This window comes from Anopheles maculipalpis, chromosome 3RL (genome assembly GCF_943734695.1).
Source record: "Anopheles maculipalpis chromosome 3RL, idAnoMacuDA_375_x, whole genome shotgun sequence".
NCBI lineage: Eukaryota > Metazoa > Arthropoda > Insecta > Diptera > Culicidae > Anopheles > Anopheles maculipalpis.
The window spans coordinates 21603075-21619356 of NC_064872.1; the positions used below are offsets into that span (position 1 = coordinate 21603075).

The 16282-nt window shown below is 40.6% G+C and overlaps 1 protein-coding gene across 1 annotated transcript in view; it reads right to left on the minus strand.

Moving 5' to 3' along the window:
* Window positions 1-16282, minus strand: part of LOC126565597 (60S ribosomal protein L34) — a 364763-nt gene that overhangs the window by 211131 nt on the left and 137350 nt on the right. The gene's annotated exons all lie outside the window — the stretch shown is intronic.

Below are 16282 nucleotides of genomic sequence, written 5' to 3' on the forward strand. Positions count from 1 at the left end.
ATAATTTTGAAGTGTGTGTTAACACGATTTTCAGTGGCGGTTTGTGTTGTCATTGTTTACCCATTTCAGTTGAAAAGGAATTTAATATGGTAAAATAAATGTTCAATAGAATTTTAAACGAATTTGTTGCTGTAAAAAATGTATATAGAAGGTACGTGCTGGAGGCAAGTACGTCTAAAGGTATTCCATTTATCATTCCAAGGAATATTAAGATAATATTTCGTTTTTAAAATTTAAGTATTTTTTGTAAAAAAATTGTCATTGTTCAGTACAAAAATATGAGTAGCTTTTTACTATTGAGTATAAATTTATTCAAAGCAGTGCCTATTGAACCGAGTCTATTACTAAGGACGTTTCGATTAATTTATTTTAAAATAATTTAAAAAACGAAACATTGTTCAGAGAACCGATGTCAAGTACTCTTGGCAAGTTATATCATATCAAAAATTTTCAAACCTTCCAATTGTTTTTTTTTTCCTTTTCCAAGAAATCGTAAGTGTTTTATCTTCACCAAAACGATTTAAAAAAAGCAGTGTGGTTTTTAATCTTTAGTGCCTTATTTCCACTAAAAAGCACTTGCGTCACGTTTATTTGGCTTGTAACATAGATGGATATGGATAGATCGGTTGGAAAAATATAGTCTCACGTGCATTACACTAACTGCTCCAGCTGCACGAGAGGACACTTTATTTTTCCTCTACGAACGCTCCTTTCTCCTCCTCCATCATTCCATCACAGGATAAAAGTTTTCCTAACGGGTTAGCGCTGTCTACACGCTCGGCTGTATTTTACTACAACCGTAGGTAACACTTCCGAGCAATTCTCTAGAGTATACAATTTTCGCTCTTCACACTAAATGTCTTCGATGGTTTCGTGAGACTCACACACACATAACCATCCATCCCAACAAGGGTTTCTTTTCTTATAAGTGAAATAAAAAAACGAAGGCACTTATCACCATCGCAGCCAAGCTTCCGTCCAACAGCGTTGCGCTAAAACACGCATTACAGAGAAGTAAGAAAAATGTGTTTCCTTACCACGCTCGGCTACAATTGTAACTGTTCGGCGGTTGGAGGGAATTGGTCCCAGCGTAAGAAGCTTCCCTCGCAGAAATGCTAGCGCCAAGACACGTCCCAGTGTCTTATGCAAAGAAATCCCAACCGTATCATCCCCAAACGGGGCTTCGGTTCCCATTGCGGTTGATCGTTCGAAAAGCGTGAAATATTTTATGCAACCAGCGCGCTTCATGTACTCCATTCTGGGTAGCTAGCTGGTGGTGGTACGAAACGTCGCATATCCGTATGCTAGCTTAGCGAGAGTGCGATTGTTTGCGGAGACAGCGAACGCTAACCGTACGATGTTTGCATAGCGAATGAAGTGTTAAATTATAAACCCATTACACGTTGAAAGCGCCTTCAGCATTGTGTCATGCAAACACCCCGTCGGTGGTAGAAAGCAGCAGAATCTGCCATTTCTATTAATCGGTTCAGATCGGAAGGATTTATTGCGAAAGTCTGCTCTATAGGGGAAGAACAAAAAACTGTCCACCAAAACCATTATAACAACTCAAATTAAGAGATAAAAGCATTCCTTTTCCCCCCTAAATCATAATAAGCGTGTGAAACCAAATTTTCTTTGCGTTGAAAAAATAAAACAACTTCCCATTCATACTAATGGAGGCGCCTGGTCGTTTACGTGGAGGAGACCAATCGAGACGCCTGGTCGCCCGTGTCGACGGTTAACATTTTTGATACACTTCGCGAAGGTGCTTCCCTGCTACGCTGAATGATAAAAGTGCCAACCACGCACATTATTATTACCGGCAAGATATCGGCATCCCCATCTTCCGGCAAAACTTCAGGTCCATTCACTGTTTTGCATAACATTATCCACCCTTTTTGTTCACGCATTTTCCTGCACGCCCAGCGTTTGCTGTGTAGGAAAATTAAGTTCTAAGAGTGGAAGTAAAACAACCTACCCCGAGCTTGAGCCGTGCTGAATCGACGATTCTTTACGGGTGGAAACCCCGGGTGACAGGCAACAGACCAGTGCCTAATAAATATCCGAATCATGGCGTGCCTTGTCGTATATAAGAATCTGTTTTGGCAGAAGACAGACTCCCGAGCTTTTGTACAAGTATTCAAATTTCAACTTTTCACCAGTCGAGTCTTTGTGTTTGAAAGAGGCTCACGGCGGCAGCTTCGTGCCTGCATTCTGACCCAATGTCAATCGCAAACGAGTGGAAAATTGAGATGCCAGCTGGCCTCATTTACATTCAAATGGATTTGGCCTTCGTTTTGTGTGAGCATTTTTCTTTTCAACGCCACTTTTAGTTCCTTTCTCGGTCTTTTTTCTATTCTGCGCTTTAAACCAAATCATCACACTTTTTCCCCTATAATTCTATACACTTTCCCCCGAATGGAGCACTTTGAAAATTATAAACCCTCCGCGAACCTGGTTTAAAACAATTTTGATCGGTACCGTTGATTGACGCAGTGTCGCGCACGTAGCGCTTGCCCAGCGTGCTGAAAAGGTCAGTGGAGTTGTTCGAAGTGTTGAATTGCTTCTACTTCACACTTTCCTTTTCATCTATCAACCGACCCGATGAAAGAGTTTGTTCGAGCAAGAAAAAAATCGATTGAATTTTACGCTTCACGCGTTTGTTGCTGATGTCGAAACGAATTTTAGTTTTTCGACCGGGCCCAACCATAACCCGGTTGATTGATTTAAATTATCCTTTCGTTTAATCACGTTCCGCGTACAAAACCATTAGGAACAGTTTCACGCTCTCGCTGGGTTGATGATGGGCTCAATGTCTGTTGCTTTCTTTTTCCGGGAAAGCTTTAATTATACATAAAGCATAACTATTTGGGATGAAAACACATTTTCGAAATGAAAAGCTTAATTATTGCCACGGAAAAACATAAGGTACGATTGCTTTAAATGGCAGGCGCCAGCCTGATATTGATGTTCATTTTGCATATTTAAAAATATAGTAATTAAATTGAATTAAATTATGAATCGTTCGTATTGTGAAATGATCTCCTGTAAGCCATGTAAATAGCAACTGAAGCGTTGTGGTATAGCACTGAATATGCAACCAATCAAATCGTTTGATATGATTCCGTAAAGGTGAATAGCTCACCAAATTCCTGCCAGATCAATAATTAAAAATGAACTTTATTGTGATTCGCCCAGTACCGCCGAGGGTTGAACAATATAAATGCAAAAGTGAAAAAAGATACAAAAAATAATGACAACACATTGATTGAATCAATTCATTGTCGGCATTTTGCTGTCGACATGCACGCACGTTTGCTCCTACTCGATGGATTTGATATCCAATATATATTCGTATTTTGACATGTTTGTATGCAGACGATTGCATTTGGAACCATCTACCGGTGCATGAATATAACCACAGCACAAAAACATTGCAGCTGCAAAAACAAACCCCGTCCCAAATCGTTTCGAATGCGATTGACTGAATTCAAAACCATGTGCCCATGAATAGACCAAGAACTAGTGGGATGGGGAACAAGAATGAGTAAACCACAAACCTGATCACGAATTGTACATCCAGCTGTACGTCAGCGTTCCAAAAAGTGGCTTTGCGGGTGGTACTGAATACCGAAAACTTTATCACATTGCCTACTTTCATCAACAGCAACAGGGCGCAGTGTGTGAGTGGACGAACAGAGAAAGCCCACAAATGATTGGCATATTTTTCACTGATTTGACCACTCAATCACATCCAATACGGGACGGTATTTGAGAACTGCAAACGCAAACAATTCACATGACGAGGATTAAAGATGTGACCCTTTACTGAGGGGTTGAGAAGAAAAGCACAACGTTTTAGTGCAACGTTTGCACTAAAAGTCGATGACAGAGACATAATCCTTTCGTCGTTTCGTGCATGGGAATTTTGGTTAGTTCCATTATTTCGTCCCAAAAACCCATCCTCACTGGTAGCGCAGTTTGGAAAATGAATCCCGAAGCTCCGGTGAAAGGTAATCCTGGTGGCTGTGAGATTAATTTGTAGCAATTTGTATTTTTAGGATGGATTGTGGTAGTTTTTCTTCACTGGAGAGGTTTTGCATGTATCTCGGAGCATCACACTTCTCCTGCAAGTTTATGACGATTTGCTTCTTGTGGATTATTCGTTTGCTTTCCCGCAGCGAGCGAGAAGACAAATGGTACGTTGAAATTTGATTTTTGTTGATGAAGGTTCGCTATTGTCATTGGATACAGCGAGTCGTTAGGTTTCCTTCAAATGCTTTTCTTGAAGACAGACAAAAGAAATGCGCACGATTTTTCTGGAACATATTATTTGTTTTGAAACGGTAGTGTGTTTGAAGAAGCTGTTTTTCAACATGACTTTTCTATTTACAGAGCATTGTTGCTTTATACCCCTGAACGCCGAAAAGTATGCAATCAATACTTCAAGATGAAAGGAAAATTATTGTACTACTAGATTCTAGTTTATGTCTTCTTCTTCAACATCTTCTGGGCTTAACTAAGGACACACTAGGACACACCATCCGATTGGCTTACTTACCGATACCGCGTAGTTGCATAGTCAGTTCTCGCTACGGATAGGATTTGAGCCCCTGTTCTCGCCGTATTCAAACTAGCTCCGTTGTCGCCTCACCATCCATATCAATCCCTTTTTTTCTTTATGCCATAAAGCACTATTTATTTAAATTCGTTTACTTCTACATCCCACGGCTAGCACAATTGAGACCATTTCAACGCTGTATTTCATAAAGAAAAAGCAACCCGCAAGTAAAATATGGCAAATGTTCGCGATTGTCGGAAAGATGCTACCACTTCCGGCACGCAGAAAACAATACCACGCGATGGAAAGCACGGTAAGGCACGTCAGGAAACGTGTATACAAAGCATTCGCGAACCTTGCGCGAACCATAAAACAAAAGCGATTGTACGCATAATATTTTCCCTTCCAGTGGGGGTTTTGGGGTGTCGATAAAGCACTGAATGCGATGGTTTCTCTTTTATTGTAACAATCTAGTGCGGGCTATTTGAATGGATAAAAAAAAACGAGTTCATAATGGACGGAAAGGGAACAGGCGTAGTGTATTTGGCGTCCATACTAATAAATTCTCATGGAGTAGAAAATCGCCATTTTGTTCAATGTCTTCCTCGTTGGGGTAATTCCCAATGGGGATCTTTTTTCACAACAAGTCCGTTGAAATGGACAAAAAAGAAGATTGAGAAATATGAACCAAAATTCGAGCATTGGTTGTGCCGATGGAGGCGCCTGGTACTTTTTGAATTTTATTTCTTTAGAAACAAAAATCAAGCAAAAGATCAGCACGGTGAGGAGCAATATGATGATCCAAACCATCTAAACCCTGCTGTTTTATATCACCAAGCACCACAGAGATGATGTTTTACTATTTTATTTCACCAAATGCTTCTTCTTACGCTCACTCTTCTTACGCTTCTTCTTAGTCCATAAGGTGAGTGTATTCCCCGCCTTAAAGCACTGCTTCTTAAAGGAAGAAAAGAGTCAAATAGAAAACTGTAAAGCCATTCAGATGAAACACATGAATAATGGTCCGTTTGAACCCCGGCAGTGTACCATATTTATGCGGCCGTTTGTTGCTGTACGGTGGGCATTTGGAGCGTACATTGCGTGTGCTGTTGAAGCATACAGATCGACACCTTACAAAGCGAAAGAGAGCTTAAGTAAAAACGTGCAAAAAAAAAGTATATCCAGCGTATCGAAGTTCAAAGCAGCGCTAGCAATGGGCAGAAAAAATGGAGGCGATTTGTTTCTTTCTTAAGTTGCTTTTTTTTTTGTTAACTCCCGAACTTACAAGACCCCAAATTGTGAGAAGGGGCGAAGTTTTATTTGCATGGCTCTGCTGTCATATTTTCATCGTCGAATTTAGCCATCCCTCAGCGGATTTCGTTTAACGTTTCGTCGGTGTGCTTGTGAACTGTTTTTTTTTTGTTTTACCCGCGTGCGCGCTCGATTCGACGTTTCACGATTCCTGTGGGAATACACCGAATGCCAAGAGCAACACATGGAAGTCTTTATGATTTTTTTTCGCAATTCTGTGTTCTTCTTTTGTTTCGCAAGCAGCGAAACACTTGCACGATATGTGGTGGCCGTGGATCAAAATCGTAGCGTGAAGCGTTGTCGATTTCAAAAGCAAACAGCCGCTACTGACTGCTTTAGCTGAAGCGATGGGAACGTTTATGGGGAAGATATAAAAAAGTGAACATCAAAATGATGAATATATACATTCCTGGCGGAAGGATTTATATCCTGCCCATACACGCTCACCCACAGAAAGTCAGTTACTTCAAACGGCCGTTTTGTGCCAATTTCGTGGCAAAAACCTCCACGCTGATGTGATTTTTATGTACTTTATTGAGGAAGAAGCGTTTTCTACATTCAACCACACATATCCATCCGTTCTTAGAGGTCTAGAAGCCGCTTAAACATGGATATAAATCCGTCAAAGAAACATTATGAAAATGTCACAATTGAAAGCAACAGTAATAAAACAATTAATCAAGCTCGCTTTGTAGAGCTAACCTGCCCTCGTATCAATGTACGCTCGTTTATCACAAACCGTGCATCCTTTTTGGAGTGTATTTCCGTTAGGAAAATTTAACTTAAACGATTCGACCGTGGCAGGCAATTAATCTTCCCAGGTTTTTTTCTCTCTTCCTTCCAGTTAACCTTTACCCTGCGCTTGGTGTGACAATCCGTGAATATGTGGTAGCACGAGGCGTAAAAAGGAAGAAAAACTGGTGAACGAAATTCAACACAACACGGATACGGATATGGGAACAGCATATTAAAGCTTCGCTCGATGTAAGCTCACACATCGAATTATGTCTTCAGTGTGCCAGTTTTATTTCTAAACCGTGCTTTATTACCCGGTACTGAGCTGTCACAAAACGTGGAAAAGAAAGTATCTCCTCCTGTGCTAACGCATGCGAGCTTTGTATGTGTAGCCATGATTGTAAGCTACATAAAAGTCAGTTGCTGTGATACAATATCTTAAACACAGAGGGTGGATTTTGGGAATTCTTTTGTGTAGGCCTAAGCAAGTGTCACTTTACACATCACGCGTCATATAGAGCTGTTCAAAAGTGTATGTGTCTCTGCTTGTGTTTGAAGATAAATGTGAGAAAAAAGCAGACAAAATTATTAAATAGACTCGATTACATTCGTAACGTGCGTCAAACAAATCGTTGTTGTATTGGTAAGACAAAATACATATATTAACGCGTTAAACGCTTTGGGAATTTATGCTTGTTTTTTATGGTAGTTCCTTCCCATACACACACATGCGCACACAAACGCACAACCATAAACAATTCAAACCCTCTTTGTGCTAACGATCTTTCGCCCTTAAATAACACGAGTTAGACAAGGGAGAATGTTTATTAAAATTAATGTGCCACTGTTTGCAGACGATAAGAGACGACGAACCCACGGGCATGTTTATTGCAAAAACACAATAGCACCCACAATTTTCGTCTCACCCGCAACCCTCCCACTTGAAGATAGTCCTCGATGAACTTTATTGTTCATCGCCACCATGACAAACAGCTTAACAGCATCAAGCAACACCGTGCGCCGTGCAGGTTGGGGCTGACGTGCTATTGCTATTGCCCTCAACTAAAACGTGCCCACATGGACATGGGAAGTTCGAAGGAAGAAGAACTCGCTGTGAAACCTTTACGCTACAACGTTGACACCTATCGCTTGTGATTAATATCATTTCATGTACATCGTTTCTGGTTTTTGGGGGGAGGGGGTGATTTTCGGAGGTTTAACGCTTTAGCAAGAGAAATTATTTGAAGCTCAAAGAGGTACGGAGGAGAAAACCTTTTCCGATAGAGGAAAGCGAAAACATAATAACAAATTGCTTAGGACAACAGTAATAATAAAATAGCTTTGAGAAAGGGAAACAAACGGAACAAACAAACGCATTTGTAGCAGATACGCACTCACAAAAAAATAACTCTAGCTCGTGAATCGACGTTTGAGAAGGAGAAAGCGATACGAAGAGATAAGAAATACGATGGGAAAGAATAACCCCCCTAACGTTGTTTTATATTCGCACCGAACTAACCGGAATCGAACAAAAGGGAAGGATAAATAAACCTTACGTGAAAATCCCGCCACCATACAGGGAAAGCTCGCTGACCATCTGAGTTTTGCTATAAATTCCTTAACACCTATACTTTCTTCCTCTTCCAACCGAACCACCAAAACACCACAAAATGGTTGCGGCTAAGCCGAGAAGAATAAAAACAGACGTCCTTCCCTTGAGACCGGAGGGAGTTCTTTTCCTCACAAACCGCCGTGGAACTGTTATCGAAACGCCACACGAGAGAAAACGAAAGATATGCTTCCTAGCACGCACTCGAGCTCGGGCATGTCATAAATTGTTGTTTTTCGGTGATTTCCAACCATTTTCCCGAAGCAAACACTAAGCAAAACAAAAGAGATCAAAACCAAACCGAAAGTGGTTCGAGATGACTTTCGATTTGATAAGCAAAAACACACAGCTCAGAAAGAAAATCTCATGGTCCGTGGATGAACACGAACATTGGTCCATCGATGAAACACTTGTCATGGGAAAATAAATTCACAGAAACAAGCTTCGAACATGAGGGCGTGTGTGTACAAGTGTACGTGTGGTGTGCGTGTAGTGTATGAATCGTTTAATGGTAGTTCATCGGTTAGAGTCGAGTGGTTAGTGTGTTTAAGCAGTTGCGTGTTTTGCTGAAACGCATCATTTCGTAAATGTGTTGTAGGTTTTGCTATCGAGAAGATTCTTCTGAGAATGGACAATGAATCGACGGAATCAAAGATTTTCACTCGAAAACATAAATTACTGGCGATAAGATTGCACGAATGTCTAATTTCTGCGAAAGAGAAGAGATAACATATCGATCTCTAAAGATGTGCAGTGTGGATTGCATACCTGGAGGCGAATTCAGCAAGTGAATTAAAACAACTCATAGAGATACGGAATTGTTAAATTTAATTATTTTATTAGCATATTTGTAGGTCAAGAAGAACTGTATCCATGTTTAATACAATTGACAGTGTTCTAAGTGATGAGGAAGAATTAAATATAGTGTTAATCATCACTACAAAATTAAAACAATTTTATTTTGTGTACGTGTGGAACAGGAATTAATTCATGATTAACATTTCTGCGAACTAGAACACTCATCAAAAAGACTAGTTAGTAGTTTATAAAATCATGAAAATATTCTTCTTCTTTGCTTAAAGCGCTTGGCTTAAAGAGTTTCAGACATTTAAATTAATTTTCTTAAAGCCCTAAGGAAAACTCTTCTTACGCGCATAACAGTTGGTTTGAATTCATTTTTTTATTAATATCGTTACATACTTTCCAATTCAAAACATTTCCATGAACTGGCACCCCCTTCAAAAATGCAATTAATCTAGCCGTAACAAACGTCTAACGATCTCGATCAAATTGAAAATGATTTATCGACAAAAGGTGTCGAAGGTTGACTGCGCTAAGCAGCTCAAAAATGAATCCCTAGAAATGGGATTCACAACCAGCCACATAGAACTGAACTTGCCTTTTATTAAAAGTAAACTACAGGACCCTTTCTATCGATCAATCATTTTTCTAATGATTTTTGTTTTGTTTGTTTTTCAATTTTCCGAGCGCTGGCCTTTTATAAAATCGAACGCATGTTTACCTTTCGGAATCATTTAATATGCAAAAATGCGTCTCAATTCAAGCGACTAGCTATTTTGTTTCAAAAATGTTTCTTAATTTAAGTTCAAAAATCCTAACGAGCTCTATTGGCTCTAGAAGAAGTTCTTGTTGTTGTAACACCAAAAGACGTTTAACCCTTCAAACATCGTTTTGCTACTTAATCCACCACACTCGGAACAAAAATCCAACACTCAACTGCTTCCAAACCCTTAATCGATTCACTTTCGCGTTCTTATGGGACGCATATTTTCCTTTCGACACCAAGTAATCCGATTAGCATGGCACATGGAAACTGGCACTCCAATGAGTCAAAACCTTTCGAAGCAAAAATGCTCTCAAGCCGCACGTACACGTTTGTTTCCCTTTGGCAACGATTCGTTCGACATTCGACTCCAACACAACACTCTCTAACGACGACGGTCAATGATGTTCACGATGATGATGATGATGATGATGAATGAAAGTGTTAATTTGGTACGTGACCAGGATTTTCGGCGCATGGAATCGGTTCGCCTTTTTCGATTGCACTTACCCGCCGACGTGCTCTCAAGCGTCCGTTTTGCTTGTAAATGGTTGGCAACTTTTTATTTGAAACGTTTCATCATTATCTGAAGCCACGCAGCAAAAGGGCTGCCCTACTCGTCGGCTAGTACTTCAGGTGTGTTGTAGCAGGAACACCGTAGACATTGTTGGTTTACCAAGGGTCCTTCGGGTTAGGGAACTAGTTGGAGAAGCACTAGAAGAACGAAAGTTTCCTTGGAGTTTTCTTGGCCAACTTTGCCCAACGAAACGAAACAACTTGTTAGGTTTGATTTGAGTTTTATTACAAGCTCACATCAAGTTTCGCGCAGCATACTCGCGAGGTTTGACCAACTTTTCCAACCTGCTTCTCCACGACCGCAAACAATGTGGAACCGTGTGCGAATTCATCATTCTTAAGCCCGAACAAAAAGGGGTTCTGCAGAATTTGGAGCAACACGCTACCCAGAGTTCGCGTGCGGAATCTAGCGACCCGCCTTGCTCAAATGCTAATTTTGTTTCTTATGAGCCCACGGGCCGCTAGAGTTGTGGTAGCATTGGTGCATTGTTGGGTACAAAAATTCTATTCCCCACCGGGAACTCCCGGCTGGCGTTTCAATGGTTGGAATTTATTCTCTACAGGGGAGCGTCGTGTTTTTTTTTCTATTTCGTCCGGTAGCTACTCGCAAGCCCCAAGACAATTTACGACCTTACAAGCATAAATAGGGGCTAAAACCTGTCCGTTGTTGGTGTGAGTTGGGGTGAATTTACATCGTTTTTGCGTTAAACAGGACAATGCTTAATCCTTTCCTTTTTTTTTTTTGCTTCCATATTTGTTTGTTCGTCCCGCCAGTGTCCAGTGAGTACAATTCTGTTCGCGATGTTGCTTTGGTGCTACTATTTATGTTACATGCGAACGAAACCTACCTCTTTATAAAAAAAGCCCCCAGCAAAAACATTGCAACGATGTACTGCATAACGTGCAACATGTTCAATAGTTCACGGGACATGGCCTTATTACTAGTTGCCCCGATCATATCATGCTGACATCCGCCCATGTATGAGTGACAGTTTTCGCATTTAATCTGTTGCAATATTGCCGTCCTTTTGTCCGCCTGTCCTGGGTTCTATTTCATTATCACTCACTTTTAGCTGTAATTTATGTGACTTTGCACAAAACGTTGTATTCCTTTTATGTATGAGTGTGTGTGTGTGTGTTTGTGAGTCAATTGCATCGTTCCATTCTTGTTTGTGTGTTCATTTTGTTTTATTTCTCCTTGTTCTATGCACATGTTTACGCTACTTGATTGAGTAGTTGATTGTAAGTTCGCTCGCTGGCTTTCTGTGAACTGAATGAAGTGGAAGCTAATTAAAAGTTGGCTGACATTTCCTACTAACTGGCGCTATCTCGAACGGTCGTGCAGAAGGCGAACGGGGGAACAACGCTCCATCAACGATCATAGTTGAGTATTGGCTACAATAGAGGAATGATAAACAGTATGCAATTCCATTTGTAACAATGTGAAATACTGTTCATTGCTGTTCGTGCACTCTTGCGAACTATTGTTGCAAGTTGATGTTAGTGTTGGTTCTTTCGTTATTGTACTAATGTTCGAAGTTAGCAGGTAGCTTGTTTTGTACCATGCTGAATACAAAATTAAATGTATTAGCACTTTAAATAAATCAATGCTAATGTACATGCAAGAAAACAAGACATATTATACATCTTTTTAACTAAATAACTTAAATATTAGCAGCAAAAATTCTTGATATAATGATAAATGATGCAAAAGATTTTCAAAAATATCCCAGCAGTGAATAATCTGCGATGCTGTTTGCATACTTTTAGGTTGTTTGTTACGTGAGAAATAACACTGAAGAAATTAGCCCCAAAACTATAACAATACTTCATAATATTGAATTCTATAACACTTTGTTCAATATCTCATCGTTTTGTGTATCATTTGTCTTTTCAAAGGTAAAAAATATAGGTCAAACATTTACAACTTATCGCTATGTAAAGAAAGATGTCCGTTCCACCACTGGCCCAACGACTTTCCTAGCATTTGTGATAAAAAGATAAATAACCTGCACATGTTATCCAAAAAATATGTTCGAGTCAAATGTTTGGGTATATTTTTATTTTGTCTTATATATTACAATGTCTTATCATTGACAATGTCAATGTCTTTAATTTGCTCCAGGTCATTACGGTCCAACCAGGTACTGTAAAAATACAAAAGTGTTAAGCCAGGCTAAGGCAGGGATAATTATAAAAAAAAAAACATTAAAAATTACTCACCCAAAAATATGCATTCAACTTAACAAAATTTGAGGTTTTGATAGCAGTGTTGTTGGTTCAAATATTAATTGAGTTAAGAACATACATGGTTAGTACAAATCGATGAAAAACGAGGTTTACGGCTACATTACCATCTTCATACATAAAATGAACACTAAGTTTGCTGGTTTCAACACGATCTCATTTGGAAGGAATATTAATTAATAAAACCAAACAATTTACATATCTATCCGACGATCCTTGCCAGAGACTGTGCATCGACTATTCACAAGAACATTGCCCCGATTATGTGCAGTTAAACGCATTGTTTATAGTTTTGCCAGACGAAACCTATTCCAAATTCGGTCATGCTTAATGTCTGACAGATGCACCAGATACACCAACCGAAAAAAAAAACAACAGAAGCTTAATAAACGGCCAAACTTTCCCCTACAAACAAGCATCGCGTGATCTTATGAATCCGGGAGTCGCACCAACGACAAAGTTCGCAATGAAATGGAACTGCGACGGCATCACACAAACAACGCTGCTCTGAATTCCAATGCATCGCATAGTCGACGGGACATTAAATCTGCCATTTGTTAATATCTTTTTTTTTTTGTACATTTTCGTTGGTCTTATCGGTACGATGAGAAGAAGGCAACTGCTCGAATAAAGCGTTCTGATGCCCGGGAGGCAATAACAAGGGCAACGGTCTCGGACGCCTGAATCAACTTGACGGGAAGATGCACCATTTTGTTCTTTCACCCTTGATAAACCACAGACAATAAGCGGACGAAAGCGACCAGCAAACAATGGCCATTACTGTTAGAACACATTTTCCACATTACAACCACAAAGCACCAATCATTACTCCGGTGCCACTGAAGTGAAGATAGACGGTATATCGTTTGTTGCGTATGGTAAAGCTTTCGCAGACGCATTGATGCGTTCTAACGGTCCTTTGTAATGGATTCGAATAAAGAGCAGTGCAAAAGTTGACCGGAAGTTGAATGGGCTTGGGAGTAATTTATGCACCAGCTTCAAAAATCTTGCAATCGCTCCACGTACTTGATCACCCATGGTGGACATGCATTAGTGAGTGATTTATGCACGGTTTGCATTTAATCGAACCACTGAATAGGAACCAATCGTCATCGTATGAAGAAATTAAGCGGTCCGGATGTGCCTACCCATACGCCAAAGGTTAGCCATGTGAGTGTTTGTGTGCATGGGATAAGCTCTCTTGATACAAAACGAACCAGTAAGTGAGCTCTAGACCATAGTCCGGAAGAATGCAATCATGCCTCACCAGCAATTGGCATTGTCCCAACAGAGTGTCCGGATGTGAGCTTACCTCAAACAAGTAACACTTGCACCGGGCATGGGAAGTGATAATGCTGTCGTTGTCCTCGACCACAAGCCACGGAAAATATTCCCAATGTACCAGGACATTTATGACCCTACCCCCTTATACCCCGCTCCAAGAGTTCTTCGATCAGCTGGTCAACTTAGACACAGTTAGTAATCAACCACCATTTCTAGTCGGGTTGAATCGTTTCCTCCCCGAGGGCTATCATCAACCCAGCAACTGAGAAGCGTGCAAAGATCCAAATGTGACAGGTTGCACCAGAAAAGGACAGCTGCAAGGATAAACATCAGTGGGTTGGGAAATGGAGATCTCGGCACCGTCTGCCTGCACAACCCTTGCATCCACCGGATCTTTGCCGGATGCAGTAATGGCTAAACGACAGCGACACATGTGTTTGTGTGCTAAGTGATATTTAAATTGTACCGTTATCGTTTGCTCTTGCGGAGATGGGTAACAGGACCAGAGCTACAGTTCCGAGGAGCCATTGCCTCACCGTTCCGGTGCTCCAGTCCAGTCTCCCGTACACGGCTGGACCTAACCAAAATATGCTTTATCATGCTAGTCACGCAATACCGCAGCGAAGCAGTCGTCACACATTGGGGGGAAGGAAAACGGACGGTGCTAGTGTCCTTCCGGTCATTCTTTGCACGGACTCAAATGGGAGAGTGGATCATAATTGCCCTGGGAGCCTTTAGACGCAATCACTTTGATGGTGATGATGATGATTGCGCTGGTGATGGGAATGCGTTTCGTTCCACAAACAGATGATATCTCGTTTCGAATCCCGCTTTTTTGCTTCCTCATTTGGCGTGAATGAAGGATCTTATAAATTAAGATAATTAGAACACACATTTGATGCCCTGCGAGGCATTAAAAACGAGCGATGAAAGGGATTTGGAAAATCAAACAGAGTATGTTATATAGAGTATGTTATAATGACTGCATACTTTTAGGCGAAACTATGTACATTTAGAGTTAGAGCGCCTAAAGTTAGGCAAACTGCAACACAAAATGAGAGGTTTTACTTCGTTCGCAGAATCCTTGTTTATCGTGTATCGTGAAGGCTATGCAAAAACTTCCCAAGGATGTTTTTGAATGGTCCAATAAGATCCTCAGGATTATCTATACTCTTGCTCCAGCACTTCCCCAACAAAGAACACCAATTCAAAAACATCTGCACGCGAAACCACCCGGCACCAGCCACCAAGACAGCTGTCACTGAGACGTAGCTGAGGCGCTTGAGGTCTTCAAGCTGTCAGTCTCAGTTGTTTTGCGCCGTGACTTTCGGATGCTGAAAATTCGTTTCATAAGCCATTTTTAGATCTAGCTGCAGTTATTTTTTTTCGTTCTACCATTTTTCACCACTGTCATGTTCCATTGTTTGGACTGACCTTCGCAACATTTGGTCAGCACAAAATTTCGTTGCTTCCGCTTGAGCGACTCGATGAGGAGAAGAAGATGAATGAGAATAGGATGAAAGCTTGTGGTTATTAATTTTGTTTCCGGACCCCAACCACCATCCTCATCCTCACCGATGACAACACCTTGTTTGATGTAATGTAATGCATTTCGTGACAGGAAGGATGCACCTTCACTGGCTTGGCTGGCTTGGTGCAACAAACGCCATGTTCGTTGGCTAGAACATGGTGTGTCATTCTGGCTGACGGTTGATGGCTGAAGGATGGGTAGCTTTACAATGCAAACGATGAAATGTGAAATAAGACTAAGAATAACGATTCACACGTCAATCATGTGTGGGTAGGTAGAATATATTAGCTTTTGCATCAAATGCATTATGCAAGCACTTAAAGTCACTGTACACAGGCGAGGAAATCAATGAGGGAACCAAATTTATGACAGGCAGTGTTGTGTTTGATGAGACGATCAGTTTAAGAAGCGGATCAAAGGATGGATAAAGAGAACTTTAATTTCGTTTGAAATGCGCCTAACGGTATGCAATTTGTATAACAAAATAATGCTCCTTAACGTCTAATGTTAGTCTTTTAATAATCAGAGCAAGTTTTCTGATCTTCTTTCGTTGAAAGTATAACGGTATTAATACATCTTGCCTAGCGAGGATGTATTTTAAGCTTTCAGCAAGAGATAATTGAATTTCTGCAAAGTTCAACGCACAGAAAATGTCTGACACTTAAATCGCTTTAGATACTTTGGAAGTCTTGAGAGAAAAAGTTTTGCTTCTTTTAATTTACACTCTACCACAGTGTGCATTCTTGACAAACCACCATGCAATTGATTGTTTTTATCATCGTATTTTCAAACCCCGAGCTCCCACCATCCAGTGCATGTGGAGCCAATATCAAGACGCTTGCAAACTATGACCGGCTTATTGCG